Here is a 17,512-nt window from a genome sequence, read left to right on the forward strand (position 1 = left end):
AAAAAAAAAAAGAAAATTGAAATGGAACATCTTTGTTATTTGAAAATCTTCTTACTGCAAGTTGTTCCGTCCAATTTGATAAATAGATCATAGGATTAATTCACGCCGTGATATTTACAATCAGTGGATACATAGATGTATTGAGTATTTAATTTACATCTCTATTGGTGTATAACTTTTTAATTAAATAGTTTAAATAATCTATTAATTCCATAGAAGGGCGATGATCATTCTCTTCAATTATTAGTTTATTATTGACACAGTTTTTATACAATTTTATACAATTTTGATACAATTCTATTCAACTATAGAGAAATTCAGTATCTGTTAAATAGTCGATTTGTAGCAAAGAGATATGAATTTTTACTTTACTATGTTCATTATATCTTATTCAAGAGTAGTGAATATATTATTCCCGGTTTTAGCATAGCGTTATGTTTTATTGTCTTTATATCGAATCAAGGCACAAAATGCTCACAATTATTTAAGCAAATAATTATACAAATAAACTCGTTTTATTCTTTTTTTCATAATGACTATCTTATTCATATTTGGATAGAATATAGTAGCGCCGAAGTATAAGACTGGTATTAAAGAAATTAGGATGACAAGAGGGAGAACAAGCTTTTATTCATATATTCCACACAAAAACATTTAAATCATGAAAAATACATTATAATAAATTTATTCTAGAATTTCTATGAAAACTTATGAATTGGCCATTTTGATCATTCTAGTGTAGTTTCAGTGTTAAATGGTCGTCGTTAGCCTCAGGAAATATATGTATAAGTTTTTAAAATCGACTTCGTCCCTTTGCCTTCACATGTGTAAGAGAAACGAATATATCAAATTTCCATATTTCAGTCATAAAATTCAGCGGAGAAAAGAGATACCTAGAATTTCTTACAAATATACTATCCTATCTATAAGTGACCAGATAAAGTACTTATCCATGATCAATTATCGAAATCTGCTCTTTACGATTAAAGTATTTGATTTTGCATTTTTTCATTTATAAAGATGTAAAATATTTGAAATTCTCATGTTTCTAATTTCCATGTTTGAATACTTCAATTCAAATAAAGGAGCACAAAGACGGCATTGAAAAATACTAGGACTTCAGTTTTCTCAGATGTTTTAGAATGATAGAGAACTTCCACCTTGCAATATTCTTTCTATCATTTTTGAGTTTGTTATATTTTTATAACGTTATGAAATATCTTCACACAGTTTGAACAAAATATGAAAAGTCTTATTGATATATATATATATGATTCCTCGTAAATGTCATATAATATTAGAGTGTAGTATGTTTCAATCTATTGCGGCATTCAGGACGAAATATATAAAACTCACGTGGCAGTTAACGTGTTAATCCTGTTGTTCTCTTCGGATCTGTATGACCTGAAATGGATATTATGTTTCAATAGGCGTTATTACATAATATTAATCGGATAGTATTATTATATCGTAATAGATATTATTATCATTATTATTATAGTTAATAGCCAATTAATACTATGTAATAATATTTATTGAAACGTAGTATCCATTTTAGGTCATATAGATTCGAAGAGGACAGCGGGGTTAACAGGGTTTTAATAGATATTATTAAAATATAGATAGGTAGCATAAGATAAAACGTTATAAAGTATTTAATTTCTAAATATTATTAGAAATTACAGATATTATTATTATTATTACGATACAGACAACTTTTAAATATTCGCTTTTGCTATTCAATATCATTCTCACTGTCGTGCTTGTGTTCTACTTTTTTAACGAATAAAGTATTTCAACAAGGAAGATATCTAAAGAGATGGAAACGTGAAAACGAAGCCCGAAGAACGGCAGGATCCACTAACTTGAGCGTTATCAATGTTGAATGATTCACTTATGAAACACCCTGTACAGTGTCGTACACGTTCCACGTTCATCGGTGCGCTCTATCAGGCGTGCTTCTTGGCACACCCTGTGTGTACGGTGCGTTGATCGGGTGGCTCGTGGCACGCATGCTCGGTTACCTCTGTCCGGAAGCCTCGCCACCGTGGAGAAAACGATGCTTTCGAAAAAGAGGCCTCCCACTTTCGGCCGAGCAGTCTTCGACTGATCCTCGAACGAGAAAGGTCGTCGGTATTCGACGCGCGCGCGATACCATCCAACACGTTCCTATTATAGTGTGTGCGTGTGTGTTGAGTATAATCACTCGTCCTCTCTCCAATTCTCTTTTTCCTTTATTCCATCGCTTTCTACGTATTCTTACAAAGTTTCCGTATATTCACCGCGATAGGTATCGATAGCCAGAAATTTTTCGCGGCTAAGGTATTCAGAGGTCGAAGACGAAGAAAGTCTCTTGACCCTTTTTTTTTTTCTTTTCTTTTCTTTTTCACTGTTGGTTCTCGAGCGCGTCGCGAGTTCGATGTTCTTTCGGTTCAACGATTCCTTCGCGCTGGTGGAACAACCTCGAGATACTATGCGGTCCCATCGGCTCGTCCTTATTCCGTTCTGTCGTTTGTTTTCGTTTCGCGCCACATAGAGGCTACCCCCGTGCTTTTCTCTGGCGATATGGCCCTTTGATGTTTGCTGATCTGTGGAGGGGCGAGTGAACAGAGAACCGCGAACGTACTATGTTGCTGTGAAACTCGCGAACCGCGGATTCGCCTCACGAAATCTTCAGGTGGTACGTGTTGTGTTTTTCCTTACTTTTGACTCTATCGCTATGTAGAATCACGGGTGATTATAGCGCGAAGCTTGCATCGAAGTAATAGAACGAGAAGTATACGAAAGGATACTTAACGTAAGGGACAAACAAGCATCTGTTGTTCGCGCATTCCTTAAGAATTATTCAAATTTTTAGAAACGAGTAAACAGATCTTGTAAATCTATACAATTTTCTAGGGAAAATTACGTATTACTCGCTTTTAACCACTAACGTTCTAACGTTAGGTTCTGATATCAGGTGGCTGATTTTTCGTTGTTCTTCTCGTTGCCAAAGGCAGATTTCTGTTAGCGCAGATATTTCCTGAGTTAAAACTTTAACGTTTTTGACACATTGTCTAGCAGAGTTGTATCGTATTTCCTCTAAGTTCTGGATATTCTCGTGATTTTTCAGTTAGAATGCTGTATTAAGCATACGATATCGTTTAAAAAGTATCCTCTCCCGCGTTTTGTGCATGTTGGTGGAATTTTAGTAAATTTTATACGATGCTCTAATACTTCTTTCGACTGTACTATTTATTAGCGTAGTATTTATGCAAAAGTGACACGTCTCTTCCGTGTAGCATGTTGTTTCCTTTTTCTCACGTCCATGCAAATTTAGAATAATCGTGTCATACATGACGATTGTATAGTTCTCTGACGAACAGATATTACATGGACTGAAACAGATATGAATGGAGAATGAAGTATGAATGCGCTATAGTATTCCAGGGTTAGTAAGTATCAACTTCATTTCATAATTACAGTGTCCATTTATTTCTAGTCTGAATGTAATAATTGTAAACGTTAGACGACTTAGAATGGCAGTGTATATGAATTATAACACATTAAAGTACATAAATTCACAAATAGTAACACACGTACAGTAATTGACGAAATTAAGAAGCTTATTTTCTGTCAAATTTGAAATGGAAAAGGAGCGAGTTATATGAAATAGAATACAGTGGGAGGATTTGTTTGTGTTTATCGCTGGTCAGTTTTTTACTATTTTAAAAGTATTCGCGATTTTTAATCTGTATTGTACATTTAAGTCCAGTACCAAGTGCACGTAGTAAATAGAACTACCGAGTCGAACATACGCGAGAAATGTACCTCGCAGTTTTGATTCTTCACGTAACATAAAATAACTGGGCCTAATTATTTTTCCTAGGTATCTTGAATCATTTTTATAATGTTTAACCCATCATGGACCCAGCAGTAAAATATGAATAAAAGTTTGTATAAACGTAACACAATTTAAAAATAAATCGGAAAATTGATTAATGTTATCAAGATATAGCTGTTAGTACAATAGATTGTGTACAGAATATCACTACACGTGCAATGTTCGTGATTTGATCATGCAAATCGTGAGAATAAAATTGCAATTAAAATTCCAAGTTAACGCAACGTTGATCGAATAGTCCATTTAATGGTTCACCTCTCTCTTCATTTTTGAAATATAAAATTTCACTTGGACGTGGCTTACAATTATGCTTTGTGGCTCAATTGTTAATGTTAGCTTTGATTAGGTATTCAAATTTTGATTACGTCATTGTTTGTAGCAGGTATCAATACGTTGCATTCATGAATGAACGATAGATTAATTATCAGCTTCGGTGAAACGAGTGGAAATTTCTTACTTTCAGTAGGAAATCTGTAAACATGCAGCGTGTTCGTGTTTTTATTACAAATCTAAAAAATAGCTTGGATTCCACGTATAGCGCAAAAGTCGATGTTCATATCCGTTGCTTTTATAGGAGATGAAAAAAAAAAAAGAAAAAGAAATGGATTAAGGAAAAACGATGGAGAAGAAATATCCCGATAAAAGTGAATTCATATCCTGTAACTCTTTTTTCAATTTTGCAGAGCATTTTAATAAGTTGAAGTTTCATATAGAGACTTTTATCCAAGATTGACTATTACGAAATTATTTAGTACTTAATAATTACAATTAGCATATTTGCTATTTATTATAATATTGCTACTAATGTATTAATTTCTTATAGCAACTTGCGTTTTCCCAATTAAAATCGTAAGGATTCGTATTTAAAAATTATTCCATCGAATAATCCTCTAACCTTTAGTGTATTATACATAATTTCAACATATGCAATAATATTTATAAAATTTAATATTTTAGTAGATACATCATGTTCAATCTCTATATTATGCTGTAGTATGTTGTACAACATTATCATGCTATATATGGTATATTATATTTGTTATATTATTTCCAAGCTGCAACGATGCGCAATTTGACTCTAGAATTTTTAACAGAATTCAAAAATTCCATTCTTCGAAACTGCAATATTTGTCAGATTTTCCGAAATACCTCGTTGTTTCGCGCATGCAAATAGTCAGTGCGAATAAGAGTTGCAGGATGTAAAAGGTTATTCGGCCGAGAAACTGTTCTGCGTTACGCGTTTGAAAGACAGAAAGTGTCAGATCGATCAGAATTTACGCAAATAGAATTCTCGTGCATGTATTCGTACATCGAAGGGCTGGAATGCCGTTAAGATATTCGTTTTTACAGAGGTGAAACATGTTTCGCGTACGGCTAAAGCGTCCTATAAAAATTAGCTGTTAGATCTGTTTTGCATTTTATAACGTTGCGGTTTAGCGGAGAGTCGAAAGCCAGATTTTCATTCCGTGATTTAGTTCAGCTAGATATTCATATTTTAGATGTTTTTAAAGCTTCAAAACTTGTAAATTTTTATAAAAAGCAGCGAGGGATGATAGAAAGAAGTAATTACAAAGAGTAGAGATTTATCTGAAATATTATTCAGATAGCAGATAATGTGAAAGACTTTTGTTCCTCCTTTAGTTGCGTTGTTATATTTTTAGAATTGGATAATTTTTATACTTTTAGGTAAATAGTAAACAACAGTAAAGAGAGAGAGAGAGAGAGAGAGAGAGTCACATAATTTTTAGATTTTAAATAAATAGTAAGAAAAAACGAGAAACTATACGAAGCTGTACCTAAAAAGAGTTTTCTGGAAAATATAACTCAGATCGTAGATTGTTTATGTGCTGCTGCTTATTATTAAGATTGGGATCAAGAATATAGTCAAGTTATGAATACAAGTGGGTAATAAAATGAACAATTTTTATTTTTAATTCGTTGGTAATCGGTATCTACATAATAATAATTTCTTGGTGTATAAATTTTAGGATAAATATCCTTGCGTTGATTTAATCGGATTAGTTAAATTGTAGCTAATCGTAGCTATCGGGAGAAAATAGCGTGCAACTTCTTTCTTTTCCCGATACAATGGTACGAAATTTAAAGCTTAATTTTAAGAGCTTGATCTTTCTCTTGTGAGTTGAGATAAAAAGTAGACATTCGTGCAAGGGAAAAGAAAATCAAAGCTTGTCAAATAAGTTCAGGGTTGATTATAGCATGAAAAAATAATGATCTCGCGTTAACTATGAATTTCATATCGTTTGAAATTTGCTATTGTAAAATAATAAATAATTATCGTAGAATTTGTGTGAAATTTTATTCGATTAAAATTTGAAATTCCTTGTCGTTAGAAATGAAACAATTTTCAAGTTTTGTTCAAAATTGCAGCTCTTAATCAGCGAAGTATGTCAAGTAGAGATAATAAAAAAGACCGAATTGATTTGTTAATTATGGTCTCCCTAAGGGTGTGATCATTTTCAGGCTTCATTTCGATTTATGTATTTAATTCCCATGATAACGGCCGTGATTTATGTTTTTTTTTTAAACATGTTGCACCGGTTCGATAAATTGACCGGAAACAGAGATAAAAGGGAGAGAGTTGAAATTTTGATTTAAACGATTTTTTCGAAGAGTCACGCCGTCCTGTTCGCAAATAACGGCAATTGAAAAAAAAAAAGAAAGAAAAAAGACACGACAATTTAATAAATCGTAAACGAGAAAAATGTTATTTGTTTATGAATTTTTCGTGCCAGCTTTCGATATTTATTTTAGCAAATCGATGTAGCATGCTTTAATTTAATAAAAAATTCTAGCCACGCTTGGCAATAAAAATAATAAAATATATCAGTATATTTTACACTACAACGACCACAGGAAATTTTTCTCCGAAATTTTTGTTCAGTCTAAAGGCCCAGTTTTCATTATCGATACTTTAACAATATTCAATATCGAACTTAGATATTTCACGTAAATAAAAGAAATAGAATTTGTTTATCGATTTTTACTTACTATCCAATATCAAATTTACTTTTCGTAAATCATCATTTTCTTCCACGAAATAATTTAACGTCCCTAAAAATTAAGAACTGATTGTATAAAATTTCGATGATGATATAAATAACGTAAAATTCACTACTATCTTGATAGGAAAAGACTCGAAGTATATACATCGGATATTCGTATTCGAGACAGCGAAACATACGGATAAGTGGAGAAAGGTGTAAAATCGTGTGTTTTTATCGACCTGGCTCCGTTCTGCGGGAAAACTGGCGGTGTGTACACGCCTCGAAGGTGAAACTGGGTTAGATCGTCCGTCGGTGTAGGCGTCATCGATCTCAGATTCGAATTCAACGCGAAATTATTCCGCTTTCTGGATTATTCATGCCTCGACAGCATGGCCGGTCGCTGATTCAATCCGAACAATGTTGCTCGATCGATGTCCAGACATTAAATAGACAAATCCACTTTCTACCTCGCTTTTCTTTCTCTCTTTTTCTATTTCTTCGTTTTACTTCTTTTTTGTGCTTCCTGTTTTTTAATCGTTGACGATTGAAGCGATAAACTGAAGCGTTAAACGATATCGGTGCAATTATTTTCTGTTAGATTTCGTTGTAGCATTTGCGGCTTTTCGTGTACAACGTTTTTATTGTCGCTCCTTTCTTGTATTCCAGTGTTCTACGATTTCGTTTTAATAAATCTGTTTATCCTATAAAGGGTCATTATTATTCTCTTTCTGTAATCCATTTAGTTAATCTATTTATATTTATCTATCTATTTATATATTTATGTAATTATCTAATAATGTATCTATTTATTTGTTTGTTTATTTAACGAATATTGGCTCTTTGGTATCGGGTACAGGAATACGTGAACTGAAATAATACAAGAACAAGCACTAATTTTAATTAGTGATTTTTACAATTTCATCTGCGATACTATAGATGTTTTAAAGAAGATTGTACTGCCGTGCAAAAATCTGCTTCCTTCTAATAAGTATCATAGGAGCGTACAATTTATTACAAGTTATTTATGTAATTACTTCAAAATGTTAAGTAAAGTAGTTTCAGTAAGTAACTAATCTTTGTATTATTTGGCGATATGAAAGAAATTGCAAGGGAGATTTTCAAGTTTAATGACAAACTACTGAAAGGTGAACGCCTTCAATGATACCAGCCAGGTGTCTGACCAGCAACGGCATGTTTCTACTTACCGCTTCGTCTCATTTACGTTTCCCTTGTTCGTTTTGTAGCGGGTCAAATTAATCGTTTCGTCTTCGCCTTGTCACAATCTTTGTTACGTGTATTGTAAAACGTAACTTGTATTGTTTAAATCACGCAAGGCTTCAAAATATATAAATTGTATTTTATCATTTTTTAATTTATTCAAGGAAAGGCTAAAAATTTCATCGCAACCGTGGTATTACAAAACGAGCGTTTAAACGACACAAGAATTCGAAATATTTTATCTATTTTAGCATTATTTAGTCTGTTTAAAAAAGATTAAACGTTTCCTTTCCATGTAAAGCTAAAATATAATTCTTAGCGAACTAAATATCAAGGAGAGAAGTAATTAGTATTAAGAAAAATTATTCGGGAAATATTTGAACGATAAAGTTACTAGAGTTTTATACGTGTGAGCGGATACATTGCTCTTTTATTTCAGTGACTCGTTGAGAGTCAAGGATTTATCGTTTTAATTCGGCTATCAAACTCCACAGAGAGAAGTTGTTCCATAATACGGTTTGGAATTGCAAATGCATCGAAATGCGCGTGAAATGGCAAATATTTAGAATATCAAAAATCGTACCATCCGTATCAATCGAATATTCATCAAAGCTCTGCGATATTAAAAATTTAGGTTTCTTTTCTTCCTTTCTTTTTTTTTTCCAGTAATATAAGTTTCAACCGCCAATATATGCCACATATATTCATGCAACATATTTAAATTATCGATATGGTCGACTGCGTTCCAATATCGACACAAACGTTGACTAAACCGAATTAAAGCGATAATTTTCGAGTTCACTGATTTGGATGGGCGAACGTACTCGTTATCAAAACGATTTCTCCTGTATCAATTTAATCGATGCTTTTCCATGCAGCTTCAATAAATGCACAGTTATTATTTCAGTTAATATCATTTTTTTTTCATTCTTTCGTTCGCAACGTACAATGGATATAAAGTTATATGCTTAACTTTAACAATTTCAGCGAGTGTATTACGGTCAGAATAAAACAATTATTTTATATTTTTCGATTGAGGATAATACCGCATCCTCGTTACAAGAGCAATATAATTGGAAAAATACGTGGGAGAATAGCTTCTGTAGCGGTATAAATTGAAAATGATAAGGGATGAAAATACGTAATGACAGCTACGAAAATTAGGCTAACGTAAAAAATTGCCTATCCGCTACACTAGACGATTCTCTTAACAAAAACGCAGGGGTTCAATTGCCGTTGAGTAATTTTCTTTTAATAAGCGTTAAGTTGGCAGAACATATCCCTTAAGAAGTTAATCCCTTCGTAACACTATGTGATGGAACTGTCTTGTTATTTGAAAAGCTCTTTATTCTCAGGTTACTTAATTTCGAAGGAAATTGTGATGGAACTGTCTTGTTATTTGAAGAGCTGTTTATTCTCAGGTTACTTGATTTCGAGGCCGTAAACGAAACTACTTCTAAGCTGCCGTTAAAGCGGCAATTCTCAGTTTACTTTAATCGAGCAACTCTTTTCACCTTGATATTGATCACGAACGAAGCTACTCGGTTTTCTCACGAGTAGACAGTTTAATTGCGCGCAGCTAACTTTGAAAATGGAATACCAATGATCCTTTTAATCTTATTCGTAGGAATTTTTTCCAGACGTATTTTAAATTATCGAAAATTAATTTCGTAGAGGCAGCAAAAATGTTGTTGACACGATTACGAATTTCCGTGAGATACGAATTGAGAAACCATGTTCTACACTAGAATGGAACAACGTCTATTCTCGTAAAACACATCAATTCGAATAATAACTCGATTACTCAGTTACTCAGTTATCACGTAATAGATGTTCGTTGACTTGCCCAAGTAGCTATAATTTTTCCTTCAAATAATAGGAGTTTGCGTCCGGACGACTAAATTCGAACGCACATTTGCTTACCCTCTTAATTACTTACGTGAGGAGGGGACTTGTAAGGGATTAATTTATATAATTGGGATGGATTGCATTCTCTATTGTCATAGACAGATAACTCGGTACAGTTAATTCAGATAGTGATGGCTAATCTTGATGGTGACGTTGATGTGTATATATATATATAGGGTAGACTCGTAATTTTCATCATCATAACCTAGATGTGTTCGAATTGTAATAACGTTGTAATTTTGCAACAATGCCAATTTCCTTTATTTGTAATTATATCGAATGCATTAAATTGTTGCTCGAAAAAGGACAGTTTAGAAAAAATGGTTTAATTTTGCAACAATACCAATTTTCTTTATTTGTAATTAAATTGAACGCATTACATTTTTTAAATTGTTGCTCGAAAAAGGACAGTTTAGAAAAAATGGTTATCTTTCTGATAGAATATTAGACTATGTAAATAAGACTATAAAAATCGTAAAATAAAATTGCTTGCTATTGTCTTCTTGAAAGGATCGCTGATACAACTGACTAATTATCCTTACTATTTTTAGAGACATATGAAAAATATATTGAAAATTTTAGAATTTTTATAAACCATTAGAATTTTGAAGTCAAAGAATTTTCTGTGGAACTTTATTTTTTACTTTTTATTTTCTGTAGCACCGATGGTGTTATAACGTATCAATAATGTTATCGCGAATGAAGAGCTTCTGGAGATTTGCAGATTAACTTAGTCTAACTGACTAACTATTCTGTAATATTTTTATTCAATAACAAAATACCATATATTTACCAACTTTTTCTACCATCTGTAACAGAAAGTCGTTCGACATCAAATAAAGAAATACATAAAACGAACCTTACGTTATTGGAGGTGGAGGAATTGGTGCCCATTTGTATCGATATAACATTTGCGATCGTAAGGTTGCTGAAACCTATATGCTCATTTACTTTCTACGGTCCATTCCTTTTTGGAAAAATATTTTTATTTTCGTGACATTATGTTTAATAATATTTATGTAATGTTACTACAAATGGACCAAAGTATATTTTTGGGGAAAGTTTTGGTATGTTTGATGAAGATAGATTGACTTAGCCATTATAAGTAAACCGAGTCTCTGCGAACTTGACCTAAGAAGTAAAAGCGATGGTGAGTAATATGATTTGACTTAGCCGGACAGTTTGATTTATTTCTCAAATTTTCTGTGAGTCAGAGTTGACGGAGAGTTGATCATCTATTTCTACCAGAATAGTGTAATATTGATTACCTCGATGGAAAAATACGTTGGAAATTTGTAATAGTTAGGGAAATTTTAGGAAATTAGAAATTAGACAATTTTTTAAGGATACAGATAATTTTTGATAATTGATGTGATTTATTGTTTGGTAAAATCGAAGGAGAATTACTGATTGCAGACTTTCGTGCTTAAACTCAACTGAAATTTCTAAAAGTTTATCGGAATATTAGATTAACTATGGATGATTAACTTCTCAAACAAGATAAACGGAAAAATTTAGGCTAGTCGATGGAAAAAGAGACGTCGTTTTTCAACAAAACAACGTTAGGTGCTCTGTATCGGTGAACAGCGGGTAAAAATGTTGGAATATTTGGAATGTACAATCCCATCGGTTTCATTTGTCAAACGCAAAGTGGTTTGGAGAGCGGTATTTCGTGGCCAAAGTTAAAAACAACTCTACATCGATGTTCTTCAACAGAAATTTATTTCATACAACGTAATATGAATATTTAACTAATAACAGTAACAAACTTTACAGCGAGAAATTTTTAAAAAGGTATAAATTTTACTATATTTCAAAAAGTTACTGTTATTTTACCACAAAATTGTATGGAGGTCAGTTAACGTTGTTATGAGCTGTAAACGGTTAAAAATGTTGAAAATCGCATTTTTTACGATATTCGGTCTGTGACTGCAATAAATCTACATCTTTCGATGCCTGTCGCTTGTCTCTGCATCAATCGATTTCGACGAAATTTTCAACATATATATACAGCTGTCGTAAATCTTCAAAATATGTTGTTTAAATATTCATTACAGACCCAAATAGAACAGTCGTAAAAAATGACCTTTACTTTTTTCTTCGTGATTTCAACTAATTGCAATTTTTTCAAAAAATTTGTATACATCGTCTAGTAAACTAGTATTTCTCCCTTTTAAAAAAATGCAAGTTGTTGCAATTTCTAAAAGATTATTCTGTTTCGAAGAGTAGCCGAGGATACATACGTTAATGCTAGTTACTGTATCTTACTTTTATTTTTTTTTTTTTTTTTAGGAGAAAATTCCATTGCATAAATTTGTATAACTGTTTAAATAATAATATGACTCTTATTATTACTAATCTTATTATTACTAATTAATACTTAAAAGCATTAAAACAAACCTGAAAACATTCGTCTTCTACAGCGTGTCCATTTAAACATTGATGATCATATGGATACTCGACCTACTCTCAGTAGTTAAATTTTCTGCGACTAGTTGGCGTATCGAAATTCTCAGTTTCCCAATATGAGTGGCTATCAAGTGGCTGCAAACGAACGCACCCGGAACTCTGCAATGCTTCAGGTGACTATTTTTTAAACTCAGTGTAAAAAGTAGAAACTTCCAGGAGGTGGCAGGTCAAATTTATGCATTCTTCTTAGAAAGGTCTAACGTTTTCTATGGGAAAAATCCTGTGTTTATCACTTTTAAACATTTATTTTAAAAAGCTTGTCGAAACTCAAACTATTATAAATTTTGCGCTATTTATACATGAATTTTGATAAAAATACTTAACAGAATCCTTACTGGTTTTGCTTACCGATAAAGATACGTACAACACGACTAAATAATGGAAATTTCGAAGATTTGTCGTTTTGTAGGAACAAACATTTTTTGAAAAAATTGAGCTTGAAAAATTGAACATTGGCTACAAAGAGCGAATTTTCAGACCACTGCGAAGGACATCAGAACATCGTCCGACCATCATTTATTCTGGTTTTTACAAAAGTTTTTTAATGGGCGGATGCTGAATGCGCTAGAAGCTTGTAAGAACTGGTTCAAAGGACTTGTCGCTGAAAAAGACGAAAAGTTTTTCGGTGAAACGATCATAAAGCTACCAAATACATGACAAAAATTCATCGAGATAAACGTTGTACCTATATATCATCCAATAAAAATGATAATTGCGTAGATAAATTTTTCTCTCCGCGACGAGTTCTCTTTTTAAATGTATCAACACCAAACGATTGGGTTTTAATTTTTACTTGCCAATTTTAGACCGAAATTATTACTTATTGAATTATTAGTTGCCTGCAACTAGTTACAATTTGTTTCATTCGTTTATTATGCAAATTAGAATTTTGAACACAGAAACTCCAAAATAATTAAACTACGTATTTATTTAAGATTTATAATTTTCAAGTTGAATTAATCACTTCCAATTAATTATCGTTCTTTCATTCGTATGCGAATAATTGTTTCGAACATACGATTGAAAAATAAATAAATCACGTATTTATGTTGTTTCTCGCTGTCAAGACAAATTAAAAATCCTGAATTAATTACAATTCTCTCATTATATTCTGAACAGAGAATTCGAGTTTGATTTTATTTTTACTATGCATATCCTGTACTTTCTTACTCGTCACGATTCTTATTTTCAAGTTAAGATACAAAACCTGCGCTTCTTACGTCTTACAGTATCTTTAATTTGTAAGCGTATGAAATTGTAAACGCAAAATTTCAAAATTAAGATTAATTGGATTCGTAGATGGTGAACTAAGTTAACGAAAGAATTCGATGGTCGAATAGCTACACAGAGCGGTTGTTTTGCTCTACAATTCGATGGTTAAGGGTGAAGCAAGGGTGTTTCGTGAGGAGGCTAATGTCGACGAGCAAGTACAGGAGCGTGGGTTAAGCACGTACAATAGAGATCGGTATCCGTGATGGCTCGCCTCTCTCCATGAAGTCAGCACGCTTCTACTTCATTCGTTCGAATACGCCAACGACAAATTTCGCTTTGCTTTCAAACTCGATTCAGATGCTTGCGCTCGAGAATCGTGGATGACTTGGTAAATTATGTATTTCTACACGAATTTCTAGCAGTGAAATTTTAGTACTTCTAGCAACTCGTAGTACTTGCAGTTGGGAAAGCGAGAATTAATTTGCCGTGACGTTTAAATCGTTTATGCAAGTTCACTTATAGAATAGGAAATTGCGACGATTGTGGAAAGATACAGTTCTGTGGAAAGATATTATATAGCGTGAAAAGTTAGCTTTCAATTAGAAAGTTATATACTTGTAACAGTGAAGACGTTCACGCGTAACTCATGTTCTTTTCAAAAAACTCTTCTAACGTGTGAATATTCACACATCCAAGTTTAAAGTTACTCATGGAAGCTACACACTGTGAAACTTCGATAACACGCTAGTAATCGAGAAAGAGACAAGCAATCAAACGTTTCTAACATCATCGCATGTATCACGAAGCTCGACTACAAAATCGACGGAAGGTTTTTCCCTTTTTTTTTTTTAAACCGCCGTCCTTCCAATGTTCACGTGCGTGAATATTCGAATTAATGAAAATTCGCTTTGCGAAAAAGTGACGAGCAGTCAGATCTCGCTTCTTGTACATCACCAGAACATCATCGCATCTATCATAAAGCTCGACTAAAAATTGCACACGGTCATCGAAATTGACGATAGTTCTTTTACACTTTCAGAACCAGCGATACGGTCGCGAAAGGTCGAACGAAATAGAAAAAGGCAAAACCCGAGTCACACCAGAGAGGCAAATCATACAGCTGTGTTTCGTTTCTATCCACTTAGTAGGCCGGGCCACGTGTACCAAGAGAATTATTGCAACGGATAACGCCGTGTTTCTGACACGGTCGACACGCCACGTTACTACGTCGTAACACGAAATTGATTAACCCTTAACTGGTTGCGTATCTCCGTCGGGTTAAAGGCTGATCAATACGAGCCACGTTTCATTCGTTCGATCCGAGTGTCTTCTTTTTAACTGGCTGCGACAATTGCTATCTCTGAGGAGCTTCCTTTTAGGAAGCTTCGGAAAGCCACGTCTCGAGTAATACTTGTGATTCCCCATCGAGTCTTTCGTGGATTGTCAGTTTGGAACACTTTAACGTCTCGTTACCTCTTTTTCTCTTCCACGAGCGATCCGATCGCTTTTCAATGAAATATCGGTTAGAATATAGAGGACAGAACAATTTTCTCTTTGCTCTTTCATGTATACGCGGAATTACTTAATCCTGAAGTAGATATTATATTTGTATATTAAGTGTCGTTCGAAGAATTGTTGTATAATGTGGTCCTGATATACCGTACTTTATTGGTGGAGAAGTTTTAAATGGAATATTGTACCGATGGAACATAGAAGTTTGAGTATAATAGCGTGTTAGTTTCAATAGTTAATTCCGTAGCTGTGTAATCGAGTAATAAGCTATATAATACACGTTGTTACACAGTAGTTGGCCAGATACCTTCCGTTGTTTGAAGAATATCTACTGCATGCAATGAACGTGAACTCTTTCTCACTTCGGTAGATCTTAATGTCTCGTTGTTTGGAAAATTGTTGTACGCGAATACTGTTACGCGTGGTTTCCACGAACATCTATACTCTTTGTATGTGTATTAAAAAACGCGAGGAAGTGTAGACATAACAGAATACCTGAGCAACAATGTATTAACGTTAATTAATAACGATTGTGTAGTTAGATAATTCAGTAGTAAGCTATGTAATAGACAACACAGTTAACAAGATATCTTGTAGTGTCGTTTATTGGAAATTTTCTCTATGTAATACGGTGTATTTGATGTACTTGAACAAATTCAAACGAACTTAATAGGAAGTCTTTCGTTTTGCAATTAATGTTATATATTATCATTGTTATATATTATCGTAGATGTTAATCATGAAGATAAAAAATGACAGAGAAAGCGATAATAAGAGCATGCAAACGAGGAAAATGTGTTTAGCGATGTTTTATAACGATGTTCTGTAGCGATAGCGATATTTCAGCGTGAAATGTGTCAAATTACTGAATTCTTCCTATCGTATGTATCTGATGCTTAGTCATCGTGTATATCTCATAATCAGGATATCGGTGTAATTAATTTGTGTTACTTGCACGCGAAAATAGATCAACCGAATTGATTAGACGCAACATGTTTACGAATTCAAGACACCTTTGACAAATGATCTTAAAATGATTAATTGTATGTAAAAATAGTTCTACCTAAAATATTCGTCTACATAATTGTTAATCAGGCTGCATTTCAAAGATAAAATCAAAGAGGGAGCTTAGGAAAGAAATATTTTTTTTTATAAGTAGCAATTAATCAGAACCCTCAGAAGAACTTCGAGTAATTAAAGGGGTAACTTCAATAAATTAGACCATAAATTTTAACGGAACATACGTAATATATTCGCTTTATCAGGCACCCCTATAGCGTTTCATAAACACTGTAGACACTTATACTTCGTCCTACCAATCTCAAAATTATAATTCTAATATATCTATATCTATAAATCTAAGATTCAATATCAATTCAAGGCGCAGCTTGAAAAAATACATTTCTTCACCTAACTTAATTAGATTAAATCTAAGTTTTGATTGTCTTGTGTAAAAGAACAAGTAAATAAAGACATATTTATTCCAATATTCGATATCTTTCGTTCAAAGACAAGAACGATTTCCCAAGCCCAAATCGTAATTTGAATAAAATCAATGTTCACGATAATTTTTCCAAAATTCCACTTGTTCGTTCTACTTAAAAAAAAATGTGTTCCTGAATTGATTAAATTATTTCAATATTGATCTTGCTCTATAAAATAATGAATAATCAAAGGTACAATTATTCGAACACTCAATAATCATCAAACAACTCTAAAAAAAACGTATTTCTCTATCTAAATCAATTACACATATCGAGCCTCATTATGATATTACATTAATCTTTGTCAGCGAAAAATTAAATAGATACGCAAGTACACGGTAACTGGACTACTCAATCGGAATACTTCAATAGAGGAACAAGAACGATTTTCTAAACGACCATAATCGTTATCGCCGGTTTTCGAATGTACTTGCGCGAGGGAGGGTGAGAAGAGGTGGAACTCGAACGTGCGGACGAGTGCTGGAACTTGGAGCGGCGGATTTTCACGATCCGGATGATCCGTGGAAACGTGACAGACGCGAAGCTTGCAGTGCTCCAGATCGAACTAAAGGACCCTCTCTCCATCCTGGTCATCGCATCGTCTTCTTTTTTTTAGCCGATGCGCGTATTATTTTCGCTCGTAGCTTGCCCGGAAGAGAGCTGAATTTTTGCAGACCATTGACAATGAGAGAATTGGTCCATCGAACGCGTGCCAACCGAGCATTCAATGCAGTTTTCTTCTTGAGCCTTTCTTTGTGTCTGCGTTATGTAGTTACAGATAGAGGGAGAGGAAGAGAGAGAGAGAGAGAGAGAGAGAGAGA

The 17,512-nt window shown here is 33.4% G+C and overlaps 1 protein-coding gene and 1 long non-coding RNA gene across 3 annotated transcripts in view; both read left to right on the forward strand.

The window, feature by feature from the left end:
* LOC126865645 (uncharacterized) overlaps window positions 1-17,512 on the forward strand; it is a 173,316-nt gene that overhangs the window by 10,954 nt on the left and 144,850 nt on the right. The window lies entirely within an intron of this gene.
* Window positions 841-16,696, forward strand: LOC126865665 (uncharacterized). The gene is made up of 2 exons (XR_007689612.1): window positions 841-2,680; window positions 14,735-16,696. It is a non-coding gene; the product is annotated as an uncharacterized LOC126865665 (long non-coding RNA).

This window comes from Bombus huntii, chromosome 5, assembly GCF_024542735.1.
Source record: "Bombus huntii isolate Logan2020A chromosome 5, iyBomHunt1.1, whole genome shotgun sequence".
Lineage (NCBI taxonomy): Eukaryota > Metazoa > Arthropoda > Insecta > Hymenoptera > Apidae > Bombus > Bombus huntii.